General features: G+C 41.9%; 1 protein-coding gene and 1 long non-coding RNA gene across 2 annotated transcripts in view; one reads left to right on the top strand and one right to left on the bottom strand.

Annotated features, from left to right (window-relative positions):
* Positions 1–25,532, top strand: part of LOC136005990 (urea transporter 2-like) — a 399,495-nt gene that overhangs the window by 85,762 nt on the left and 288,201 nt on the right. The window lies entirely within an intron of this gene.
* LOC136005563 (uncharacterized) lies at positions 6,798–9,581 on the bottom strand. Its single transcript, XR_010608803.1, has 3 exons — positions 9,366–9,581; positions 8,155–8,238; positions 6,798–7,963 (listed from the first exon to the last, which is right to left on the bottom strand). It is a non-coding gene; the product is annotated as an uncharacterized LOC136005563 (long non-coding RNA).

A 25,532-nucleotide genomic window follows, 5' to 3' on the forward strand; every position in this document is an offset into this window, starting at 1 on the left:
TCCCCAGCAACAAGACTGAGCACCTGTTGAATTTCCATTACGAGCAGGACCAAGAGTGAAACAGTGTGAGGGATGGGGCGGCCACGGCTTCTCCGGGCAACCGGTGCCAGCACTTCACCACCCTTACAGGAAAGACCAGTCAGTCTTACTTCTGTGCCTGGTAAAATCTTGAAGCAGATTCTCCTGGAAGGCATGCAAAGGCACATGAAAAACAACAAGGTGCTTGGTAACAGCCAGCATGGCTTCACTAAGGGGAAATCCTGCCTGACCAATTTAGTGGCATTCTATGATGGGGCTACGGGACTGATGGACAGAGGTAGAGCAGCTGACGTCATCTACCTGGACTTGTGCAAAGCATTCGACACTGTCACACATGACATCCTTGTCTTTAAATTGGAGAGACATCAATTTGATGGATGGACCACTCAGTGGATAAAGAACTGGCTAGATGGCCGCACGCAGAGAGTTGTGGTCAATGGCTCAATGTCCGGCTGGGGACCAGTAACGAGTGGTGTCTCTGACGGATCGGTGTTGGGACCAGTCTTGTTCAACATCATCGTCAGTGACATGGACAGTGGGATTGAGTGCACCTTCAGCAAGTGTGCTGATGACACCAAGCTGTGTGGTTCAGCTGTTGATATGCTGGAGGGAAGGAATGCCATCCAGAGAGACCTTGGCATGCTTGTGAGGTAGGCTGATACCAACCTTATGAAGTTTAACCATGCCAAGTGCAAGGTCCTACAACTTGGTTGGAGCAGTCCCAGGCACAGCTACAGGCTGGGCAAAGAAGAGATTCAGAGCAGCCTGTAGAGAAGGACTTGGGGGTGCTGGTCGATGAGAAACTTAACATAGCCAGTAGTGTGCGCTTGGAGCCCAGAAAGCCAACTGTATCCTGGGCTGCATCAAAAGGGGCGAGACAAGCAGGTCAAAGGAGGTGATCCTGCTCCTCTTCTCTCGTGAGACCTCGCTTGGAGTATTGTGTACAGTTCTGGTGTCCTCAACATAAAAAGGACATGGAACTGCTGGAACAAGTCCAGAGGAGGCCACGAGAATGATCAGGGAACTGCAGCACCTCCCATATGAAGACAGGCTGAGGAAGTTGCGGCTGTTGAGCCTGCAGAAGAGAAGGCTGTGTGGGGACCTCAGAGCACTCTTCCAGTACCTGAAGGGGGCCTATAAGGATACTGGGAAGGGACTCTTCATTTGGGACTGTAGTGATAGGACAAGGGGTAACAGGTTAAATCTTAACCTGGTAGAAGTTTAGATTGCATATAAAGAGAAAGTTCTTTACTGTGAGGGTGGTGAGTCACTGGAATGGGTTGCCCAGGGGAGCTGTGAATGCTCCATCCCTGGTGTTGTTCAAGGCCAGGTTTGACAGAGCCTTGGGTGTCATGGTTTAGTGTGAGGTGTCCCTGCCCATGGCAGGGGGGTTGGAACTAGATGATCTTGAGGTCCTTTCCACCCCTAACTATTCTATGATTCTGTGATTCTATGATTCTAAGAACTTCTGCCTCCCCTCTGGGAGTTTAAAGTCATTCCCCCTTGTCCTGTCCCTACAGGCCCTTGTTCAAAGCCCCTCTCCATGTTTCGTGTAGCCTCTTTAGGCACTGGGAGCTCCTGTAAGGTGTCCCCTTAAGGAGCCCTCTCTTCTTCAGCCTGGACCAGCCCAGCTCTCTCAGCCTGGGTCATAGAGCTCCAGCTCTCACAGAATCTCTGCCGCTTCCTCTGGTTGAGTTTTTGTCAAAGCCTATAGGGCTTTCATGCCCTGTAGGCTTTGCCACTCTTCCTATAGGGCCACGGTTCCATCCATTCATTAGCAGAGTGCCAGAGCACCAGGCCCGATGCAATGTCCTGGTGGCCTCCCTGCAGCTCTCTGAAAGGCACATGCGAGGACCCCTCACTTTTTCCTCACTGCAGTCAGCCAAATATAAACATTCATATTTCATTTCTGCCTCATCTTCATTCCCCCCAGGAAGTAAATATCCCTTCCCCTATTCTCCCATGACTCATCCACAAACCTTCCCACTTCTAAACTTTTATTTTGTCTTGTCTTATACTTGTTTATTTTGGATTAAATCCTAACCTCACTGAAGTCAGTGGCAAATCTTCCACTGAGTCAAACAGAGCCAGCATTTCTTTTGTCTTGATTAGACTGTGGGTGTGTTTGCCTTGAATATACTTAATCTTGTCCTGGTTTGATTGTAGCTTTTGGATAAAAGCCATGCTGCATCTCTGTACATTAAGCAGTGCGTAAGCATTTGCTGTTCTGAGAGTCTGAAAGGATAATAATTAGTATGAAGGATTTACTGCAGCAGTTCAGGAAGGTGTGGATGGAGGCAAATAAAGGAAATCAAATATAAGTTTCCATGTTTCAGACCTACATTGCTGCTGTTATTTGAGACTCAGGGCTTATAAGGCACACCCGCAGGGTTATAGTGCAATACAACTGCTATTGCAGGGAAATGCTGATGCCACAGAAAGCAAAAGGGACTGGGTGACTGCAATACAATAATAATTCAGCATGCTTAATGCAGGGGAAAAGCAGCTCCTGTGACAACAAGCCAGACCTTTTACTGTTCCAACAGTAGAGAAAAATGCAATGGTTGGCAACCACAAAACAAAACAGCCCACTGAAAAGTGCAGAGATGGAGGCACAGGTCAGGAGCTCTGTGCTCAGACCTGCCTCCTCGCAGCATGTCTGCCTGGAACTGAGCAGCCCAGCAGAGACAGCTCTGCAGGCACTGTGACACTGGGGTCAAACACAGTTGGTCCAGTGCCACATGGAGTCAATGGTTTCGCCTTCCCTCCTGGCATCCTCTGCCTTTGACTTAGGGAAACAGTGTCTTCTCCCCACACTTTATTTGTCTGGGGTCAGTTCTGCCCTTTGCAAAGCTCCTTTCTTTCAGTGTGGGGAGTGACTCCCCAAAAGATAAGCACTTCTTCAATTGCCAAGACCATCCTTGAGGGAAATGGTAATAATTTGCTTTCCTGAGGCCCCAAAAACTTGACTGAAAAGCACATGGAGGGGAGCCCTGGTCGGGGTGGAATAGCTGAGAGTATATATTGTGTTTCTGTGTGTAAAATTTGTGAACATCATAAACTGTCAAACTACACAGGGGGCTGCTGCCAACAGCTGATAAGGTCTTCCAGACTAAGTAACATCCTTAAAGGGTTTACCCTCTTCATGCTCCAAGTTTGCTAGAAGTGAGCAGAACCAGTGTTGGGGCCATTTTGCAAAACAGTATTTCATGAAGAAAATTATTTATCTGCTAGGACAAGGCAGCAATTCTATGATGTGTTAAGCATATCGTCATGCCACAGACAATTTACTCAGGGAAATACTGGGTATATTTTATATTCTTTGATATGAGAGTGGTGAGGCACTATCACATGTTGCCCAGAGAAGCTGTGGCTGCCCCATCCCTGGCAGTGTTCAAGGCCAGGTTGGACAGGGCTTGGAGCAGCCTGCTCTAGTAGAAGGTGTCCTTGCCTTCCACTGACAGGGAGTTGGAACTGAATGAGCTTTAAGGTCCCCTCTCACCCAAATCAGTCTGTGATTCTATGATTTAGAGGAGTCACCACCTCAGAACTTCATTCTTGTTTGAGGCCAGCCTGACAGATGTTTTTCGAAAGGTTTCTGTTTGAATTTATAGTGGCAAAAATGGGTGATACAGATGTTTGGTGAGGTATGAAAGGGAAGCTCTTAATTTCTCACCACTAGCATTAATGTTACTAGAGTATGCAAGACAGACTTGATCAGGAAAAGATTTGATACAATTCTTTCAACCTTATTTGTTTGAACAAATCACCCTAAAATAGTATACTGACTGATGATTATTTCCTGCCAGAAGTTAAAAGTTCCTTTTTTTAATTCACTTTAACTCCATGCTTCACTTTAACATGAAGAAAGATACTCATTGGTCTGTACTTTCCAGGTATTGCAAAAAAACTAAGACACGAGAAGGATCTGTAAGATAAAAGGCAAATCTACTGCATAGCTCACCAAGATCACTGGCCATATCAAAGCCCTGACCTGTATTCCAATGGATAGCAAGTCCTAGAGCTGTGAAAATAAGTAACCACCAGTAACCTATTTGATACTTATAGATTTTGCTTTGACTTTCATTGAGGAACTAACACTATTTAACTGACTCAGTATTTTTTTTCATCAGAAACCTCTTAAACTTTTATAGTGTTCAGAAGTCATTTTTCCATTGTATTTAAATTACATATACACACATAAATATATATAAATAAATAGCCCTATGAAATTTATGTATATAAATACATTTATATATTGTCTATAATTCATATATATAATTTATTATATTTCTAATTAGATATTATATACATTTATTATATATTATAATTATATTGTTTATATACTATATTATATAAAATATCTTTTTATATATATGTGTGTGTGTATATATACACACACACTCACTGCTTGGTAGCATTTCCATCCCTTATTAGAGGGCTTCAGCAAGTAACTACTATACATGGAGAATTTTCAGCTGCATATTTGAGTGTAAAGTTTGCAAATGAAATTTTGATCTTCAGATCCAGTAAAGGTGGTTTCCACCAATATTTATGGTAACTGAGCACAAAGAGCAAAGAGATTCCACCAAGGGGAAGCCATAAAATATTTTCTATTGATATGCATAGAAAAGCTTTTTAAAATGCACAGTCCATGTTATACTCAGTGATTTCAGTTTCTACCAGCTAAGCAGCCTTTAAACTTGCACTATTGAATCTCACATCAACTTATATTTACCTGGTAGGGGGAAATAAAGAAAAAAAGAAAAAAAAAAAAAAAACCACAAGTTGGAAATTTCTATTACAAAACTAAGCAGCAAGTTAAAATTTTTGTGCAGTACTTAAAATTTAGCGAGAAAAGATAACTTTTTTTTTTTTTTTTAAAGAGGAATTATCAAATGCTGAACTCAGAGGGGGAAAGTAAGCAAAAATAAAATATGATCTTATGATTGAGATACCCAGGGTCACAATACATTGCAGTATGTTTCAACACAGTAACTTGATATATATTTACTAAATTTTTTGGCACATTCAGCATGTCCCCAGGGACGGTTAGAGAGAACTAGCAGTACATTTTTCACTCCTTCCCTGTGCATTAGCAGACATAAGGTCACACTAGTATAGCAAAGATGGGTGCAGCCTCAGGCTCATTAGCTCTCAGCAAGCTAGCCAGATGAGGCAGCCTGGTGTTTTCCTTTCATCATTCAAGCTTGAAAGGAAACTGTCGGCAGCCAGTTGCTCTTAAAACAATGAAAATTTAGGTGACAGCAATCTCATTAGCTGAAAGGTAGCATTCAGTGGAGATAAAGATTTCTGAGTAAAAATTTCCCTCTTCTGCAACACATATACACAAACTTGTTAGTAAAACATATCCTTTGAATGCAAAAATCCATGCATGAGAAGAGCAAATACTGCTTGTTATATTACCATAGCCGTGCATCAGTGAATTTTATTTCTTGCAAGGAAATCAATGTCTGGATGACTGGCTTCCTTTCAGAATAATGTATATGCCTTAGATGTATATGCATATTTACACAGCATGAGTTTACTGTAACCTTTGCCACAGAACTGATACATTCCCTACAGATGTTTCCTTTGTCATGCACAGAACTAAAATGCAGAAAATGTGAAGGGATATAAATGATGTTATTCTCAGAGTTTTCCAGGCTTCAGCCATGATGTATACTATGCTTGAAGATTAAATACCTTTTGCATTCTAATTACTGTATGTGAAAGTCTATTGATGATGTTTTATTGGTAATATTTCATTGCTGGAAGCTTTTAAGCTGAGTGGAGCTGTTTGCTTATATGGTTTTCGTAAAGTCCAGGAGATCTGGTGCTGAAGACATATTTGCACTCAATTTTTTTATTTTTTCTGTGCTTCATTTCAAATCTGACCTAACACAGAGATGTTTTCCTGCTTTTGTTATATAAGAAGTGGGAATCTGATGGTCTTAATTACCATTTTTGATTTCCCTGGTGGAGACAAGAGATTTGTTTGTGTTTTTCTTAGTGATGGTGTTGTTCCAAGGTGTTAGCAAACACTGGAAGAAGAGCACTTGCTCTGAGTCCAGCTGTCAGATATGAAAAGGTTGATTACCAGGGGCACTAGATGTCAAGTTCCCTGTACAAATTTGTGGCACTTCACTCCCTAGGACTGCTTTGAAAATACAGATGTAAAGGGCTAGATTTGCCCTTCAAGTTTATATTTCAACTCCTAACATATTTTCTTAGACTACCTCCCACTCACAGTATTAACTTCCACTTAATGACTCCCCACCTTAACTGCTGCCTTCCTATTTTTCATGATCTTCCCAGTTCCTATGTCTGCCCAGCTCTGTAGGGCACGTTCTCTCTCTAAGAAGCAGTAATCAAATCATCTCTGTTATAGCTACCCCAGTAGTGCTGATGAACACAAACTGCCTGTCAGTGCTACCAGGAGAGGTTCTCATACCTTATCTTACAAAATGCTGAGGATCAAACCTCCTGGAGTAATTTTCCCAACACTCGTCTTTGCATTGGACTTTTGCCAGAGTTTGGACAAAGAGCTGCATCTTATGGAACACTCTTGGTTTTACCTAGAATTATTGTTCCTCTATATTTTTTTTCTTAGCTTATTTGTGAAATTTATCAGAGATAATATACCACTGTATAAAATAGCCCCCACAGTTCTTTTGTATAAGTGATAACCAGGTTGGACAGAGTTTGCAACTAGGGAAAGTAGGTCAAAACAATGTGACTAAATCATCCTAAAACAATCATTGGAAAGAATCAGAATCACACCCACAGGGTTTATGTGAACAGATTCAAACCTGCCAGGGCTTTGGCATCTGTCACTATCTCTAGTACTTAACAGCAGGATTCACCAAGAGTTTATGAGTCAAGGAAACAAAACAAAAAGTCTGAAGCTTAGAAACCAGTTTTCATCTGCCTTTTAAAAAGGTTTATTTGATCTTCAGAGCAATTTATATTCAGTTCTGCTTACCATGTTCAACTCAGTAGCCAAATCAGCTTTTTAGTGTGGATAGGCTTCAGCACCTCTGGAAAGTCTCCAGAAAAACAGAGGAGAAATGGGAAAATGTCTTGGTCATTGATGCTTTCTGGTTTTTGCAGACTAAGCAGAAGATCAGCATAGTTATCTACTGAAAATCCCTGTGAGACAGTCTGCCCCAGATTATAAATTTCTCCAGGGAAAGACTAAGCCCAGAGCAGTCAGAACACTGTCCAGTGGCCCATGGTGCCCATGCAGGGCTCAGAGGAACCAGCCACACTGGGTCTCATGGCTTGTCCTCCATAGGGCAATTTTCTGTCTTCATTTATCTTTATTAAGCCTCAGGAGCCAAAGGATGCAATGTTCCTAAAATCAAACAAGCGTCTATGGACCAGCTAGTTAACTGATTTTGCAAAGGCTGGTGTTTGCCTTCTCACCTGCTCCTCCTGCTGCTGTGCCCACTCACCAGTCTGTGTGTCACCATTCTGAATATATGAGGCACTGCACTGAACAATTTTAGCTATTCTGCTTTTCACTTCTTTTCTAGTCCGAGACCTCGAGAAATGCAAAGTTGTCTATGTTTTAGTTATAAGGATTTTGCATTTATACTGGACATGAATCTGAACCCAAACCAAAACAAAATAAAACAAGAAAAAAAGGGGGAAAAAAAAACCCAAATAAAATAAAAAAGCCCCAGTGCCAATTATTTTCACCAAATTTGAGCTATTTGTATCATGATTTGAAATCAAATATTGTGGTTGGCACTATTTTCTGCAATGAGACAAAATGAAATCTTGGATACGAATACTCCTACACATAGAAAAGTCTGAATCTTTAAATGTGTGACTTGTCCTAAATTTGCACAGCACCTTTCCTCAGGAGGTCACTGTTGTTTGACTGATGGCAACTCCAAATCACCAGTGTGGAAGAAGCCTGCAGGAAGGGAAATTGAGGCAAGTTAATTGAAATGCAGAATAAGTCAGGAAAAGGAGACTTGAGTGACCCAAATCTGCTGTCACTGCAGAAGAGAGAGAGAATACAAGATCTGCTTAATCTCTTCATCAATCCCACTGTGTTCACAGAGTTCATGCTAACAACCGATTCATGCCAATCATCATTTTCACCTTTAAAAGAGCTGATGAAGATGACACCTCACAGAAAGCACTCCCTTAGACTCTTCACTTTTACCAGATGAAATATTTTCCAACCTGAAGAAACAAAAAAGAAAGGGGAAAAATTAAAGAAAAGGTGTATTATTTTCATTTTTTGAAAGAAGTAAAAAAAGAAAGCTACAGAACTTCTTTGAATCTCACTCTGTATTTCATATTTCTCCAGTGAGGCTCACATTCCTTTATTCAGATTCCAAACGTAGAGATAATTTGTTCCAAATGTTTTCAGAAGCAATCAGCAGCATCAACTTACATTCTTTCCAGGGCTGGGAGAAAACTGTGAAATCTTCTAAACACTAATGAAGGAGTAAGCAAGGGAGAGAAATGAGGGAGAAGGAAAGATGGGAGAGAGTGAGAAAATAAGTTGAAAGAAAGGAAGGAACAGAGGAAAGAAAAAGAAGAGGAAGAAAGCAGAAAGGAATATGCTGATGAACTGTTTGCTTATATTGTTACAGTTATGAATCCTTGAGCAGATCTGGAGAGACTTACCACTTGCCAGCAATGTATTTCCATTGGCAAGGTAGCAAGCAGTTCTTAGCATGATATTATGTAGCAGAATATGATTGAGAAATAGGCCATAAAATTATATACTTATTGCAAGACTGTTGGTGAGATTTTTGCAGGGAAGCTGAACATGTAACTCCCTGGGTGTTGCATGTCTCTTTTGTCTGCTAGAGTTCTTTGCTGAGCTACTCATCAGTCATTGTGCAGTCTTAGAAGTCTGGACAGATGTTACTAGTGCAAATAAAGACAAAATGCTGCAATTTGTCTTCCATACAAGCCACAGGGCTATTGAATGGCTGCCTTTAAGACCCAATGTGGTCTGCAAGCTGCCTCTGAGAGCGGAGGGCTCTCCGTGTGCTGCCTGGGCTGCCCCTGGCTCTCTGTGTGGCCTTTGACAGCTCATTTAATCCCTGGATTCCCAAACCTATAAAGTAGGAACAGTAATTCTTGAAGTGTTACAACAGTAGCGATTCATCCTGTGCAGCTGTGATCCCCCTTGCCAGGTACAGGTCAGCACCATGCCATTTACTTATGGATCTGAAGAGACAGCCAGCAATATGCCAAGCAGCACCAGTCTGCTAGTGGCTACTCAGAGTCCACGCTCTCTTCACCTCCCTACAAGCTCAAACACCACAGCAAATCCAACAGAGAGACAAGCTTACCCTCCTAGTGTTCTGAACTTCAGACTCTTCTCCAAGCCTCCAAAAGGTCAAACATCTGCTCCTTCTTTCCCTGGCCTCTGCCTGCCCTCCCAAGCTGGGTGTGGAGCCATACTCATGGTCTCTCCTCCCATGATCTTTCCCACTAATACAGCCCCACATCCCAGGCAGCATGCCTGTGAGCACAGCTCCTTATTGCCAGCAAACGAACAGCAAATGATTGGTGGTTAGCGTTTAATGGGCAGGTATTAACTCTTGAGCTTTAAAAAACTCTAATTAAGCCGGGCTTCCATTTGAAATCCACCCAAAGTGGGAGAGTAGGCCATTTGTTTTTACACAGCTGAGGAATGTGCTTTTAACTATCTCAGGAAGGAAAAAGAAATGAAAACCACTTGGAAAGCTGGTAAACTCAACCACCTGTACTCCTTCAGCCTACTGGAAAGTTCCTCTCCCCACTGTAAACCAGGGCTTATGAATAGCTACAAGAGACGGCTGGTGTAAAACTTGTGTTTAATACAATGCCCTTTGCAGAAAACAGCAGGGCTTGGAGAGTTTTTGTCACTGTCCATGCACGGCCAGCAAATTTAAGCACTCTGCTCTTGTATACCATAACACGCCTTTGCCTCTGCATTCCTGCTTCCCAGAGGTCCAGATCCCAAATAAGACATCTAGACTAAGCTGGGCAAACTCGACTCTGACTAACTGTTTGGACAGGTTTGCTTTAATCATAAACAGTATAGTAAATTAATGCTAGCAATACTGAATTGTTTTAATGCCTACATGCTTTCTGCTCCGTGCCCAGAACAGTGCTGTTTTGTCTTCCGCCAATTACACTGGCCTCTAGGACATTCTCCTGCAGCTTGGAGAAATGTATGTTTAGAGACATGCTAAAGGGACCCCAAATTTAGTGGTCTGGAAAAGACTGGACTCTAATTTCAGAGCATGAGTGAGCCTGAGGACTGGTGCATATGAATGAGGTGTGAGTTTGCAAGACTTCTAGCACCCAGATCAAAACTGTGCAATTAGTTAGAGAAGTTTTATGTTTAGAATACAAAATAAAGCCTAGAAAATATATGAAAATTAGGAGGTTTTAATTAAAAAAAATAGATTGAAAACAAGAAGAAAATACTTCGTTTTCAGTGGCAACTGAAAAGATGATGCTTGGTTAAAAAAAATAAAAGGAAAATAAATTAAACAAAAAAATTTTATTTGTTGAAAAAAAAAAAACAGCTAAATTAAAGAATAACAAGTATTTTTGGCAAAATGAAGTCATTTAGTCAACTTACAGAAGGGAGTCTTGAGATTTGAAACTCCAAATGAAAGAACATGTTTCATGGGAAGAAACTGGAAATGGGAGGAAGAACAAAATGGGTACTAAAATTAAACTCGTCTTTACTCTGAGTAGCCTCCACCTTGGCAAGTATTTGATAATTAAACACAGATGTACAACCTGTACAAAATAAAAATATATATTCCTTAACTCAGATTCAGTGATAAGCTTTTCCTTCACCACTGCAGACAGGAGCCTCTATACCAGTTCCAGAGGCAAACTGCACAAGATTTTGCATAAATAGATTATTTTCTCATTCTTTCCACCTAGCCAGGTATAAAGCATGTAAGGAGATAGACGTACACAGCTACATTTTGTCTGCTGCTTGCACACCCTGTGTGTAGATATACAGTAGCACTCATGAGCTGTTACTGTCATCTGAGTCGGAGCTTGTCCAGCATGTTCCAGCACAAGACCCACCAGTGAGCAGACAGCATGGTGTCCTGTGATAAGTCAGAGATGGTTATGATGGGATACAAGGGTCTGCAAGGCTTCCACCTTCCTGCCAGTGGCTTTCCAGTAATCCAGAAAGCTCTCCCAGGCTCTAGTTTTCACAGTCTGTGCTATGCAGCTCTGTAAGAGTCGAGAGGAAGGTGGGCTGCCTGCAGCAGGGGTTTGGAGCTGGATGATCTGTAAGTTCCCTTCCAACCCAAACCATTCTGTGATTCTGTGATTCATGAATTTCTTTCCTAGAGTTCTTTTCTGCAACCTCATTGGACTTTCTCAAACTAGTCAGAAAAACTGAAAAAAAAACCAACCAGGCATCTTCTCTGGAGCAACTAGTCCCTCCTACTCCTATCTGAAACATCATTTGCAATTAGCTTCCCAATAACACCCATCTGGAAGAGCATCAGCCTTACTATGTTTTCACAACCAGGCCTCAATACGACCATGAAATCCAAACAAGGCATTTTTTTCCAGCCACCTAGCAAGTTTCCCCAGGATTTCTGAACTAACAGAGCCAGTGTAAGAAACTATGGATTGATCTAACCACAGATATTCTGTCTGCAGTCCATGGGAGAAATATCTTACAGATTTTGCCACAACCAGAATTTCCTTTTAGGCAAGTTTTTTTCCCAAACATCTTTAGAAACCTTTATTCCTGTGACACCACCATTCCGTTGGACTCCAACTCCAGTCCCTCTAAGCATTACTGGCTGAAAGCATTATTGAAAGTTTTGAAGCAAGGGGAATGTAAGGCAGGAGTAGTCACTAAGGTTCAACTGTGAGATAAATGACACTCAACCCTCAAAGAATTTCATTTTCTTACCCAGTTGCTACTGCTGTATTGCAGTCCTGGTAAACCAAGGGACCTAGTGGTAGACCACTTGGAATATTGTAGTGTGCTTTCACTGCAAACCCGTATTAAATGACCTTGAATGTCACCCTGCTGTGACAGTACTCCTCACCTTGTTGTTTTAGGCTCCTTTTACACATCTCCACATATATTTTCACAGAAATACTGGCCCAACTATAGCATCCTGGTTAAATACGATACTGAAACAAAGTGTATTCTAGCATTTCATCTCTGTCTTCCAAAGAAAATTTGTTTCTGCTATGTATTTTAGCCAAAAATGTGATGAGATTCTGGATCCTTCTGGTTGAAGGGTATATACTATACTGATATTATACTGTATATACTATATACATGGGGTATATACTATACTGATATATTTCCCCACTGACTTGTTCCATCTTCCCTTTTTCATACTGTGACATGATGGAGTAGCTGCTCAATGTGTGCTGCTGTGACACCCTCCAGCTTAATCACTGTCATCCATATTTTCAGAGTACAAGATTACAGCTCTGGAATTGAATTCAGAATGTGTTTAGGTCATTCTGTTGTTTTATTATTACTAGCACTATCATTATTATTACTGTTATTATTATTGTTGTTGTTATTATTCCTGAATACTTAGATATATTTTACTCAACTGGCCTCTTTAAAGGACTTCTCTAAAGATTGAATTTGTTGGCCACTTCTTATGGCTTTGACACAGTTACTGTCAAAAAATAAATCAAACTGAATATTTGCTCATGCAGACAGTTTCTGAATGAACTTCAGCATTTTCCCGTCTTTCCCTGACCTCCTGTCACTCTCTCCATTTGTAACGTGTTGGGTTCCATTTTCTCTAGTCGTGTGAAAATCAGCTCTTTCAGTTTGACCAGTTATTCCTGTGTACTTCATAGATTTTTGTATTTGTAGTAAAATTCTAAGACTGGTTTTGCACTGCCCATATTTGAACACAAAGCCTTCTACCCTAAAAGCGTATCTCCAGCTGGTGATCTGCAAGTTCACACAAGCAGTTGGGTGGTGCTCACCAGGCAATGGTGAGGCTTTGTCCTACCCAGCCTTGGATTTATCTGTCTCTTTTGATTGTGTCAGTGTTTAGTTAAATTGTTCCTGCAGAATTTCGTTTTCCACTTGCCTGTTTCCCATATTTATAGATGAAAGTTCTCCCTGAAAGTCTACCACGATTTTCATGAGCCACATTAAATCCCCTTCCCCAGCACATCTATAGCCACATCTCCACATGTTGCATGCATTATTGTCACCAATTTCCATTGCAAGTATACCCTTCTTCTTCCTTGGTTAGAGTGCACCAGGAAACTCTCCAGGATCTTAAGTAAATTCAGGAGTCGCCATTGCAGTTCTGGGCCTTATTTTGCTGATCTTAAACTGCCACCTCCTATAGAGCTGTGTCTTTTTCAACCATCAGTTGCTCTGGTGATATGGTGTTTGGACAGGATCTTTCCAGGTTCAGGTTGGATCTGCTTGGGTGTGCTCTGGCAAGCTGAGATGAGCCCTTGCCATCACATGCCAAACGAAGGGCCTCTACTAGACTTGGATAATGCAGCTTCTTTCCTGTGGATACAATGCTGTAGTGCCGCTGAAGATGAGATAATAAAGTTGGCTGCCTGAAAATGCCCTTGTCACTTCACTTTCTCCCTTGCACACTTTTTAGATAGTCTCCCAAGTTTTCCACTTGGACTATGAAATTAAACAGAAGCAAGAACTCCCAGGGAGATTTATCCTTCAAAGTAATAGGATTCTGTGTTACTCAGGCTGGGATAATCCAGCCTTTCTGTTCCCAGTCTCTGTTGGTTACAGACAATGTGGTAGATATACGTGCCTAGTCTTACCAAATCTAACTGGCCCCGTTCCTCATCTACTGACTCATCCAGACACACTGGTCAGCACACCTTTTGTTTCTTTTGGAAGCTATTGTTTTCAGCTCCCTCAATTCATACTGCAGTGCATCTCAGGTAGCAAATCCCAGATCAGGCCATGACTTTCTTCACGCCCTCTACTAGGCTTGGAGACAGCTTGTACCTCCCTGATCTGCATTTCCAGGCCAGGATGGGAGCTTTACCAGAAATGTCCCATGTCTGTTCAGATTTTTTGTAGCTTTTGTCCTAGCAAATATTTTGTCTCCAAATGCAGCTCAACTTTAAGCTCATTCAGGGATGTTCCAAGATATTCTTTTAAAGATTTCTTGTTTCTTCTTCAACCCTTGTTTTGGTTCTTGTTTCAGATTATCTGATCTGTGTGATCATTTCCATTATTTGTTCCACTTGGATCAAGAGGAATTACCAGTCTGCGATTTCCCTCCCTGGGAACCGGATCCCACTGCTGATGCTAACATGACTCCTTATGTTATGAGCAATTAATCAGCATTTGGGGCCTCCAGGGTTCTGTCAGGAGGCAGTATTGCTACTATAGTCAAACAATGCATGACTGCCATCCTTTTTAGTCATAAAGAATATGTAAAAATATGCCTTGTTTTCCTAAGCAGAGCGGAAGGCACCCAGAACAGTTTCTGTGTGTCCAGGCATCTCTCTAGTGGACACTTCATCTTCTGAGTAGCATTACATGGGCTTATCATATACCATGCTTTTTTTCTTTCTCCAGTCTAAATAACTGCTGTCTAATCCCTCCCCAGAACAGCTACCCTATTTAACTGCATTTAGAAATTGAGGCCAAAATCAAAACCTTTGGTCTGAATAGTCTAGTTTTCTAACATGTTTTGTACTGTCAGTGTCATTGGCATTTTGTCACTGATGTGTGTTATTAACCTTAACTGTAATTTACCAAAGATTTGAAATTAAAAAAACCCACCCCAATCCTGTATTTCTGATGATCTTTATTAACTGACATGTCCCTGAAAAGCTTTCCAAGTACCTGGCTTAAGTACTGTCATCTGATTTAGCTGAGTTTCCACCTGCCTCAGGTATGCTGGGTAATGGAGTGTTTTTCATTGCATGGCTGTTTTACTGCAATTCCACTGTAATTACTCTTAGTATTTATTTTTAAACATGTGTAATTACCCCTAAATTTAAGTATATGACTGGCATTATTAACTGTCTGTTCTTAAAGGAACAGAATTTAACCTGCTGTCGTACTAGAATTATTCTAACAATTTTTGTAGCAGTTGTACATATATTAGGGCAAAATAAAACTTTTAAATAATTACAGAGTAAGTTGTGCACTGCTATTCTAAAAATAAAATTTTGAATCACAAAAATCTTTGTGTAAATGATATAATTACCCTTAATTTGTTGAGGTTTTTTAATACGCCAAATATATTTGTCAAAATCTTTAACATCAAAGCAGTGACAGGGTAGTGTAATAAATCTGAAATCTGTTCTAATGGGGATGACCTTTCATTTAATATGAATTTGTAGCAATTATAGACATAAAAAAGTGGAACTGTTTCATAATTACATAGGACACAGGATGAGATCAAAGTCAAGTAATTATACCACAGATTTTGTCTTGTATTTGGATCTTTCTTTGGCCACTGGTATTGTAATGAGAAGAGTTCCCTGAGACCTGGGTTCCAGAGTGAAAACACAGAGCAATCCAGTACACTGTAGCCTAAAGTGAATCAAGAATGACTTAAAAATTATAGGAGCCTGAGTCAACATTCCATTATTTTTACTCTGGCATAGTGTCTCTGATGTTGATGAAGCTGAATGGGTGTAAAATTGGTCTGACAGACTGGATAGCAAGTATTTCAGAATGAGCTTATGAGGTTTCTTGTATTTCCTACCTTTGGCAAATACAGTTAAGACCACCCTTTTCTCATGACTGAAAGCTGTTCACTGACAGCACTGATACAGCCTTGACCTAACTATCATAGTCATTATATACCCAGTCAAAATGAGAACTGGAGAAATGGAAGAAAACCCAAAAAATAATGAGGACAGAAATATTATCAGCCTGTCTCATTTGAACTGGAACAAAGACATGTTCAGGCTGGGTCTGAGATAAGGGCAAGTGGCTTAGAACAATTTTTCTTGTGAAAGCTCTGTTTGAGTGGTTGAAATTCAGTCATTCCTGTTTATTCTTCTTTTTAAGCCCTGAGATATAACAGCCTATAAAATAAGCAGCAGGTGACCAAAAAGAGAAATTCAGTGATTAACTGGACTCGCAGGAGAACTCCAAAGGAGTAGAAATGCACATCTTTAATAACGTCTTATGATTTTTTTTGTTTCAAAATGTTTTTGGTTGGAAGCTGTTTCATTACAGTGAAAATGGGGAAGTTAGGAGACCCATGTCAGATAAAGGGAAGTGTGTGAGATCTACTGTGTGAGAGTGTCCTAGATAATGAGTGACAGCTGTGAGGTTTTGGTCTCACTTTCATTTTAATGACATCCTCCAGTGATATGCACTGGATTTCAAGCCTTTGTCGCGCTGTCAGCTCCTGTGATGATCCACAGAATATGGGCATGTGACAGATCTTTAATAAACAGTTTGCTGCTGGGATGAATTGCAGTTCAGCAGGACCTAGCTTAAGTTCAGCAGAACAGACAGTGTTGTTAACTCACCTTTATGCTACAAAAGAAAAGAGAGAAGGAAAGAGAAAATAAATCCAGCCTTGGACACCTACCTACTATGTTTCCAGATACTAATTATGAGAGACCTCATTTTTGCAGAGGATGAAAATGGAGTAGCAACCTACAGTAGCGCGCTGTTGCCCCCAAAAAGTAGCAGCTAGAAAACATTTATTATTTTATTGGATTTTAACGTACCTGATTCAATTAAAAACCCTCCAGGTGAACTCAGTGTGATGGCTTTTTGCCAAAGATGGGATCTCAGGGTTGCTCTTTGTTCCTGTTGCATTTAGGGTTTTCTGGTACTGGCTTGCAGAAACAGTTCATTGCTGAACAATATCCATGTCAAGGTGTGGACAAAGCAGGAAGCCACTGTGGAGATGAGGTCCCTAAGGAAAAGAGAAGAGGAGCAAACCATCTGTGGCTCAGCTTCTTATTTCAGCTGCTTATTTCCTGCAGCTTCCTCCATGGAGGAAGAGGGCAGGGTGGGAATTGGGCAATGGGGGACAGCAACTGCCTCCATCACTGTGATCCCTTCTTCATCACAGCAGAAATAGGATTCCCAGTTCTTTAGGACTTCTGCAACCTACTCAAATATTCCTTTTCCCTCCCTCTTCCTATTGCTGAACAACCTGGGTCCGAATTATAATTTCCTTTCACCCCCCTCCCCACCTTCTTTTGCTTTGCTATTCTTAGGTAGGTCAGCTCTGATTCAAGCGGTGCAGTAGTCTCAGTGAGAAGGCCTTATAGCTGTCTATTTAGCAAAAGAGCTTTTCACTTCAGTAAAGTCAGTATAGTAAAAGGTGGGTGTCAGGGAGCTTGTGCTGTTTGCTGCAAAATTTATTATATAGAAAAGACTTTATTCCCCAGATTTGGTTCTCACAGACATTAATATTCTTGGGAATAAGACCTAAACCTCATGATTCAGGCTGATCTCTACTTTGTGCAGGTCATTTTATTTTGCACCCTTTGTGAGTATAGAATTAAAACCATAAGAGAACAACTAAAGAATGTTGCTGGGATGGATAGACATGGTAAGGAATTGAGCCAAATTAGAAAGGGTGAGGTGATGTTCTTGGACAAGACAGAACCTGATGTAGTATCTGTGATATCATTCAAGAAAGGTCAAGCTTTGATGTTATTTTCTGTGTTGTCTGTTGAGTGCAACCGTGCACTCAATTATCTTATAAAAAGAAACCCTGAAGTTAATGTAGCAGTTGAGAAAACTGGGGCTAAGATGGAGAAAGTCTGAGGATCTTATTTTTTTGTTAAATTAGTAATGTATACCAAAAATGTGACCAGTATAAAACACAGAGCCTTCCTCAGTGACCTCTCAAGAATGAGTTGGGAAGGAAAATAAAATTCATTAAATCAGGGGTTCATTTGTACAATTTGAGGTCTCAGTCTTCTTATACAGAAGGAAGTGCTAAAGGAAAATCAGGCATGCCAAGTGACTAAACTTTTTAAGGTATATGAGGTATATGTGTTCTTAACAGCCCCTTTTATGCATAACTGGAAAGATGTTTGTTCTAGCATGTCATTTCCAAAAAATATCTGGAGTGTGACATGTCAGGAAAAGTTAATTAAGAATTACCTAGGCTTAAATAGGAAAGGAGATGAGTATTAAAGTAGTGCAACTGAATGAAATTGAACAGTGTATACTATCATTAGTGACAGCTGATGTGTTTTTCCCCTGTTTTATTCAGGTCTGTTAGTTGATTAGTTATCTCACCAGGCTGTGTTTCCTCAGCTGTTCATGGCATGTAGTAATCTCTGCTGCATAACTCTGCCACAAGGGAGTTTGTGGTGACCTTGGTGGCTCTTTGCCTTGCCCCATCAGACTCAAAAGAAGTACTGGTGGGGTCCCATATTGGCTTAAGGAGGGGAGGTGCAAACTTCTTGTTGAACTGAGGACACTGAACCATTCTGCACTTCTTACTAGATGTCTACCAATAAGTTTCCCTTTTCTGTGTTCTGTTTCATGACCCCTCAAAGAAGTCAAAGGAACTGGCTTGGAGCTCCAGGCAGGTCCTTGCTTCGATTTAGGGGTAGCGCCAGTGTAATGAGTTGGCCTCAACCTTTACAGCTGCTCCTAGTATTACATCCAGCCAGAGACAGAAAGCAGAGACAGAAAAAACAGCATTGAGATATAATCCAATGAAGTCTTAAATATAGGTCATTTTTCAGTAGAAAAAGAGAATTTAGTTTCATTTTCCTAAAAGTTAAAATAGAGGCTGTCTTCATTTTGAATAATACAGAATTCCTCACATTACTGGGTTGTTGTAAATATTTACCACATCCATCAAACTATTAAGACAATGATAGGAGCAGTAATTTATGTTTAATTGAATATTGTGTGCTTGCTAATCCTGCAAAATGTCATGGCTTTGCTCTTGCTCTGGATTTCTCTTTAGGTAGTTAATAAGCTTTTTCCTTACAATGCCCAAGGCTTTTGCACTGCTTTACTTATTGCTGAATGTGAAGATCCCATAATGTTAGGAGACCGGTTCTGAGGCAGGCAAACATAACACAGGGAGAGAGGGAGAGGCACAGAGTATATCCTGAGGTAACAGGGTAATTCCAGAAAAATTTCACCTTTCCTTTTTCTCTCACCCATTTTACTGTCTCTCAAAATGTGAAGATAGTGTGTGGTGAAGGGGAACTGCAGGATGAGAGGGGAGGCTCCAGGTCTCCTGAGATCAAAGGGGAGACTTTGATTTCCAACACTGTGCAATGCAGAGTCCCTGAAAGGTCTTCCCACTAAAAGTTCAGGAAGTCAGCTAGGCAAGGGAGAGGTGAAAAATATATCAGGTTCTGAAAGTGAGGTGAAACTTTTGGAAAATGGGGCTTAGGTTCAATTGAGGCAGGACAGGTTTTGCCAGATATTTAGGTCCATTTTTTATTTGGAGGGAACATTTGGTCATGAAGCAGAAAATGGAAAGATAGAAAGTATAAACTATGGGGTAGGAAGTTTGTGTCTGCAAAGTGTCCAACAAACATGGGCATGAACAGCACTGGGAAAGCAGTTGTGAACTTGACTGCTGTGGAGAGGAACAAAACCAGGAATATGAAAACATGAGTTGTTGCTGAAAGAAAATGAGGAACCTAAAAAGCTGGATAGATTCTGGAGAACTGGGAAATCCAGAATGCAGAGAAAACATAGATACTCTTATCAAAGAATCATAGAATCCCAGGTTGGAAGGGACCTCAAGGATCATCCAGTCCATCCTTTCTTGGCAAAGCATGACCTAGACATGATAACCCTACACCCTATCCAGGTAAATCTTACAAGTGTCCAATGTTGGGTAATCCACCACTTCCCTGGGGATATAATTCCAATTTGTGGTTGTTCTCATTGTGAAAAATTTCCTCTTGTGTCGAGTTGGAATCTCCCTGGGAGTAACTTGTACCCATCACCCCTCATCTTTTTCATGTAAAAAGGGGGTCTACATCTTCTTTGTAGCCATCCTTTAAATACTGGAACATGGTGATAATGTCTCCCCTAAGCCACCTTTTCTCCAGACTAAACAAGCTCACCTTTCTCAGCCTTTCCTCACACGGCTTGTCTAGACCCTTCCCAGCTTGTCCGCATCTTTTTTGTGTAGTGGGAACCAAACCTGATGTTCCAGGTGTGGCCTGGCAAGCACTGAGTAGAGTAGGACAATGACATCTTTATCTCTGCTGGTGATGCCCTTGTTGATATTTCACAGCATCCTGTTGGCTTTCTTTGCCACAGCTGCACACTGTTGACTCCTTTTGAGCTTATGTTTACCAGCACCCCCAGGTCCCTTTCTATAGAGCTGCTCCCCATCTGGGCAGATCATACCCTATGCTGTGCTTCTGGATTGTGCTTACACAGGTGCAAAACCTGACACTTGTCCTTGTTGAACTTTGTAAGGTTCTTGACAGCCCACTCTTCCCAATTTGTGACTACTTGCTGAAACTTGTGACTTTCTGGCTTAGTGCATACTGGTCCCCAGTAATTGCAGATGTCAGGCTTTTCAAAGCAAGTAGAGCTAGTGGATAAACAAAGCCCACAGATTCCACTGCCCACAGCAAGCAGCTTTTCCTAGGTGCAGGTTCAGGTGTGCACCCCAGCCTTACCTCCTCTCCAAAATCTCATTGTTATTTAAGTGAGAATAAAGCACAGGAGTGAAAAGCAACATGCATTAGAGATTCAGTATCTTCAAAGGCTGTTGTCTGTTGGCAAGTTTTATTTATGAGGTTTCATTTGAATAAAGATGATGAATACCAGTGGCTCACATTCCTTAGGGTTCAGCTGACAGCTCCCAAGAACACACATAGGCAGAGGATAAGAAGCTATTAACATAATTGTCTTGTCCTCAACCACAGTCTTTGCCTCTTGTACTTCAGTGAGAAGAGCGTGCAGCAAGCTCACTGCCCTGGACTTCAAGAGACCAGACTTTGGCCTCCTCAGGAACCTGCTTGGTAAGGTTCCATCAGATATAGCCTTGTAGGGCAGGGGGGGCCAAGACTGTTGGTTGATATTCAAGGATCACCTGCTACAAGCTCAGGAGTGCTGCATCCCAACTAGAAGGAAGTGCAGCAGAAGGACCAGGAGACCTAATTGGAGGGATAAGGAACCGCTGAGGAAGCTTTGAGGGAAAAAAGAAGTTTATAAAAGGTAGAAGCAAGGACAGGAGGCCTGGGAAGAATACAGGGATGTTGTCTAGGAAGCTAGGGACCAGGACAGGAAAGCTAAGGCCCAGTTAGAATTAAACTTGGCTAGGGATGTTAAAGATAACAGGAAGGGATTCTATAGGTACATTGCAAATACAAGAGAGACTAGGGATAACGTGGGCCCTCTCCGGAAGCTATCAGAACTGCCTATCCTGGACTTGGAGAAGGCTGAGGTTCTTAATGACTTCTTTGCCACTGGTAAATGCTCTGACCACACCACCCAAGTCACAGAAGTCAGAAGCAGGGACTGTGAGAATGAAGTACATCAGGCCCACTGTAGGAGAGGATCTGGTCTGAGAGCAGCTTAAGAGCCTGAATGTTCACAAGCCCATGGGACCTGATGAAATCCATTTGCAGGTCTTGAAGGAGTTGGCGAATGAAGTTGCTAAGCCACTGTCTGTCGCGGTTTAAGCCCAGTCAGCAGCTCAGACACGCAGCCTGCTCTCTCACTCCCCACCTTTCCTCTACCTCCCCACCCTGCTCCTGGAGGGATGGGAAGAATTGAAAGAATATGACTCTGAGGGATTGAGATTAAGAACAGTCCAGTAACTAAGGTATAACACAAACCACTACTGCTACCACCAATTATAGTAATGATAAGGGAAATAACAAGGGGAGAGAGTGCAACCATTCACCACTCGCCTACCGATACCCAGCCTGACCGAGCACTGATCTAGCCCTTCTGGGTAACTGCCCCCAGTTTACATCTTGGGCATGACATGCTGTGGTAGGGAATACCTCTTTGGCTAGTTTGGGTCAGGTGTCCTGTCTCTGCTTCTTCTTGGCTTCCCCTCCTCCCTGGCAGAGCATGAGACTCACAAAGTCCTTAGTTAGACTAAACATTACTTAGCAACAACTAAAAACATCGATGTTATCAGTGCTGTTCCGGGGCTGAAAGTCAAAATCACGGCACTGCACCAGCTACTACGAAGGAGAAAAATGACGACTACTGCTGAACCCAGGACATTGTCCGTCACATTTGAAAAGTCATGGCAGTCAGGTGAAGTTCCCGACGACTGGAAAAAGGGAAATATACACCCCATTTTCAAGAAAGGGAGCTGCATCTTAGCTAGCTCATGGCAAGTAACACATGGTAGATGCTAAGATGAGACAAGCTTTTTCCCTGTTCTGGGCATTAACAGGCTAATAATCACCATGATGCTTACCCATGGTTTGTATTGATCTGTTACAAACTGGGAATTTTTTGGTTGGCTTTTAAAATGGGTGTGACACATCCTGGTTAACTTCAGTAGTGTCAGACACTCCACTGTGAAGCACTGGGATCCCTCTACAGAGCCTGGCAACTGCAATGGGAAAACTATCCCATTTGTCCCAGTTATATACCTTAGGATACCTTGTATTCCTTTCATTGTCCATCACATTTCAAAAATCATGGCAGTCAGGTGAAGTTCCCCATGACTGGAAAAAGGGAAATATAACCCCGATTTTCAAGAAGGGCAAAATGGATGACCCGGGGAATTACAGACCAGTCAGTCTCACCTCTGTGCCAGGCAAAATCTTGGAGCAGATTCTCCTGGAAGACATGCTAAGGCACATGAAAAACAGCAAGGTGCTTGGTGACAGCCAGCATGGCTTCACTAAGGGGAAATCCTGCCTGACCAATTTGGTGGCCTTCTATTGTGGGGCTACGGAACTGATGGAGAGGGGTAGAGCAGCTGACGTCATTTACTTGGACTTGTGCAAAGCATTCGACACTGTCCCAAAGACGTCCTTGTCTCTAAATTGGAGAGACATCAATTTGATGGATGGACCACTCGGTGGATAAAGAACTGCCTGGATGGCCACACACAGAGAGTTTTGGTCAATGGCTCAATGTCTGGCTGGAGACTGATAACGAGTGATGTCCCTCAGGGATGGGTATTGGGACCAGTCTTCTTCGACATTGTCGTCAGTGACATGGGCAGTAGGTTTGAATGCACCTTCATCAAGTTTGCCGATGACACCAAGCTGTGTGGTTCAGTTGATAACGCTGGAGGGAAGGAATGTCATCCAGAGGGACCTTGACACGCTTATGAGGTGGCTGATACCAACCTTATGAAGTTCAACCATGACAAGTGCAAGGTCCTACACCTGGGTCGGAGCAATCCCAGGCACAGCTACAGACTGGGCAAAGAAGAGATTCAGAACAGCCCTGCAGGGAAAGACCTGGGGGTGCTGGTCAATGAGAAAATGAACATGAGCCGGCAGTGTGCACTCGCAGCCCAGAAAGCCAACGGTATCCTGGGCTGCATCAAAAGGAGCGTGACCAGCAGGTCGAAGGAGGTGATCCTGCCCCTCTACTCTGCTCTTGTGAGACCTCACCTGGAGTATTGTGTGCAGTTCTGGTGTCCTCAACATAAAAAGGACATGGAACTGCTGGAACAAGTCCAGAGGAGGGCCACAAGGATGATCAGGGGGCTGCAGCACCTCCCGTATGAAGATAGGCTGAGAAAGTTGGGTCTGTTCAGCCTGGAGAAGAGAAGGCTGCGTGGAGACCTCATAGCAGTCTTCCAGTATGTGAAGTGGGCCTACAAGCGTGCTGGAGAGGGCCTCTTCGTAAGGGACTGTAGTGATAGGACAAGGGATAATGGGTTAAAACTTAAAGAGAGGAAGTTTGGATTGTATATAAGGAAGAAGTTCTTTCCTGTAAGGGTGGTGAGGCACTGGAATGGCTTGCCCAGGGAGGTTGTGAGTGCTCGATCCCTGGCAGTGCTCAAGGTCAGGCTGGACAGAGCCTTGGGTGGCATGGTTTAGTGTGAGGTGTCCCTGCCCATGGCAGGGTGGTTGGAACTAGATTCTCTTAAGGTTCTTTCCAACCCTAACTATTCTGTGATTCTATGATTCAGCACAGCTTTGTGCGACTATTTGTGTTTACTTCAAATTCAGCAGATCCAGGTGACTTTGTTCAGTAAACATCAAGAGAGTTGTGGCCTCATTGAAGACAGCTCAGAGAAGATCAGGAAGAATGATTAGAGGCCTTGAAACCATGGTCTATACTAGAGAATTTAAAAAATACTATTGCTTGGTTTGGAGGAAACTAAAGGTGTAACAACCCCAAGATACATGAAAGACTGCTGCAAATTAAAAAACTCCATGGCAAAGAGAGTATTTGTAGCTAAAAATGCAACAAGGGAAATTTCAGCTAGACACTAGGTGTGGCAGTTAGCTTCCTTTAGTTGTTGATGCCATTCCGATGATATCAGTGAGTGAATGAATGATTGACTGAGCTGCAAAGATCCAGATTGTGTTTTTTCCCACCAGTGCTTCCTCAGAAATGGAAAGGGATCAGCAGACTACCATGGAGAAGTACTCCAGTGGCTTTGCTGAATAATATTCGTCCTTTAGATACACATAAGGGTCCATCACCAGCTATTACTGTGAGCTGAGAAGTGCATTTAAACCACACACAAATGGCATTGGTTAGGAAAGTAAGACAGATAGGTAAGTACCATAAAGCCTTGCAGAAATACAAGGGCAAAACAAAATCAAGCATTTGCTTTTCCTAGGCTCCAGCAGAGACCATTTTGTTTGCCTGTTGTTTTGAAAATAATGCTTCCTTTCGTGTATCTTTCCAAAGGTTCTTCCCATTCCATTGCTTCAGCACAAACTTCTTAGACTTTTAATGTTATATCCCCACAATGCCCTGTTTCCTTGAATACAGTCACTATGCTCTTTCCCTACTCCCTTCTCTTTGCAGTGCCAGAATTATGGTGGGTTTTATTAAATTTAACAAGAAAGATAATTTTTTATCCCATTTCCACAGTGTATGGAAGGCACCCCAAAAACATTCTCAGAAACTTTCCTCAGTGTTCTCTGTGATGTGACATCTGCAGAAAAATTGCTGTACTTACTAGTAGTTGATTTTTACCATGTCTGAGGTTAATCATACAGCTAAGACCAATCTCACTCTAAGTATGAACAACCTCTTATGCACTTCTCTTTGTAGGCCTTTTTGAATTATTTCTTAAGGACTGTTGACTAGTTTTTGGACAGGTTTAATCCCACAAAAATGATAGTTGTCTTTAATGGTTCTTTGTTTAAACTAATTGTCTGTATTTCCTTTACAGTCAATAGAGGGAAATAGGCGCTTTAGCAGTAAAGCCCTTCTAGCCTAAGTTAGCTACCAGAGCTAGGTCAGCCTTGTCACCATTTAGTGGTGATTTCCTGTCAGCTGTATCCAAAATGATTTCCTGATGACTATATTATGTCAGTCCATAGCCAATATCTAATGATTTCTGAAATTTATTTTCTCACCTATATGTGTCATACACAGGTCCCAAAAGGAACATCTAGGAAGAGCT

Source organism: Lathamus discolor, chromosome Z, assembly GCF_037157495.1.
Source record: "Lathamus discolor isolate bLatDis1 chromosome Z, bLatDis1.hap1, whole genome shotgun sequence".
Taxonomy (NCBI): domain Eukaryota; kingdom Metazoa; phylum Chordata; class Aves; order Psittaciformes; family Psittacidae; genus Lathamus; species Lathamus discolor.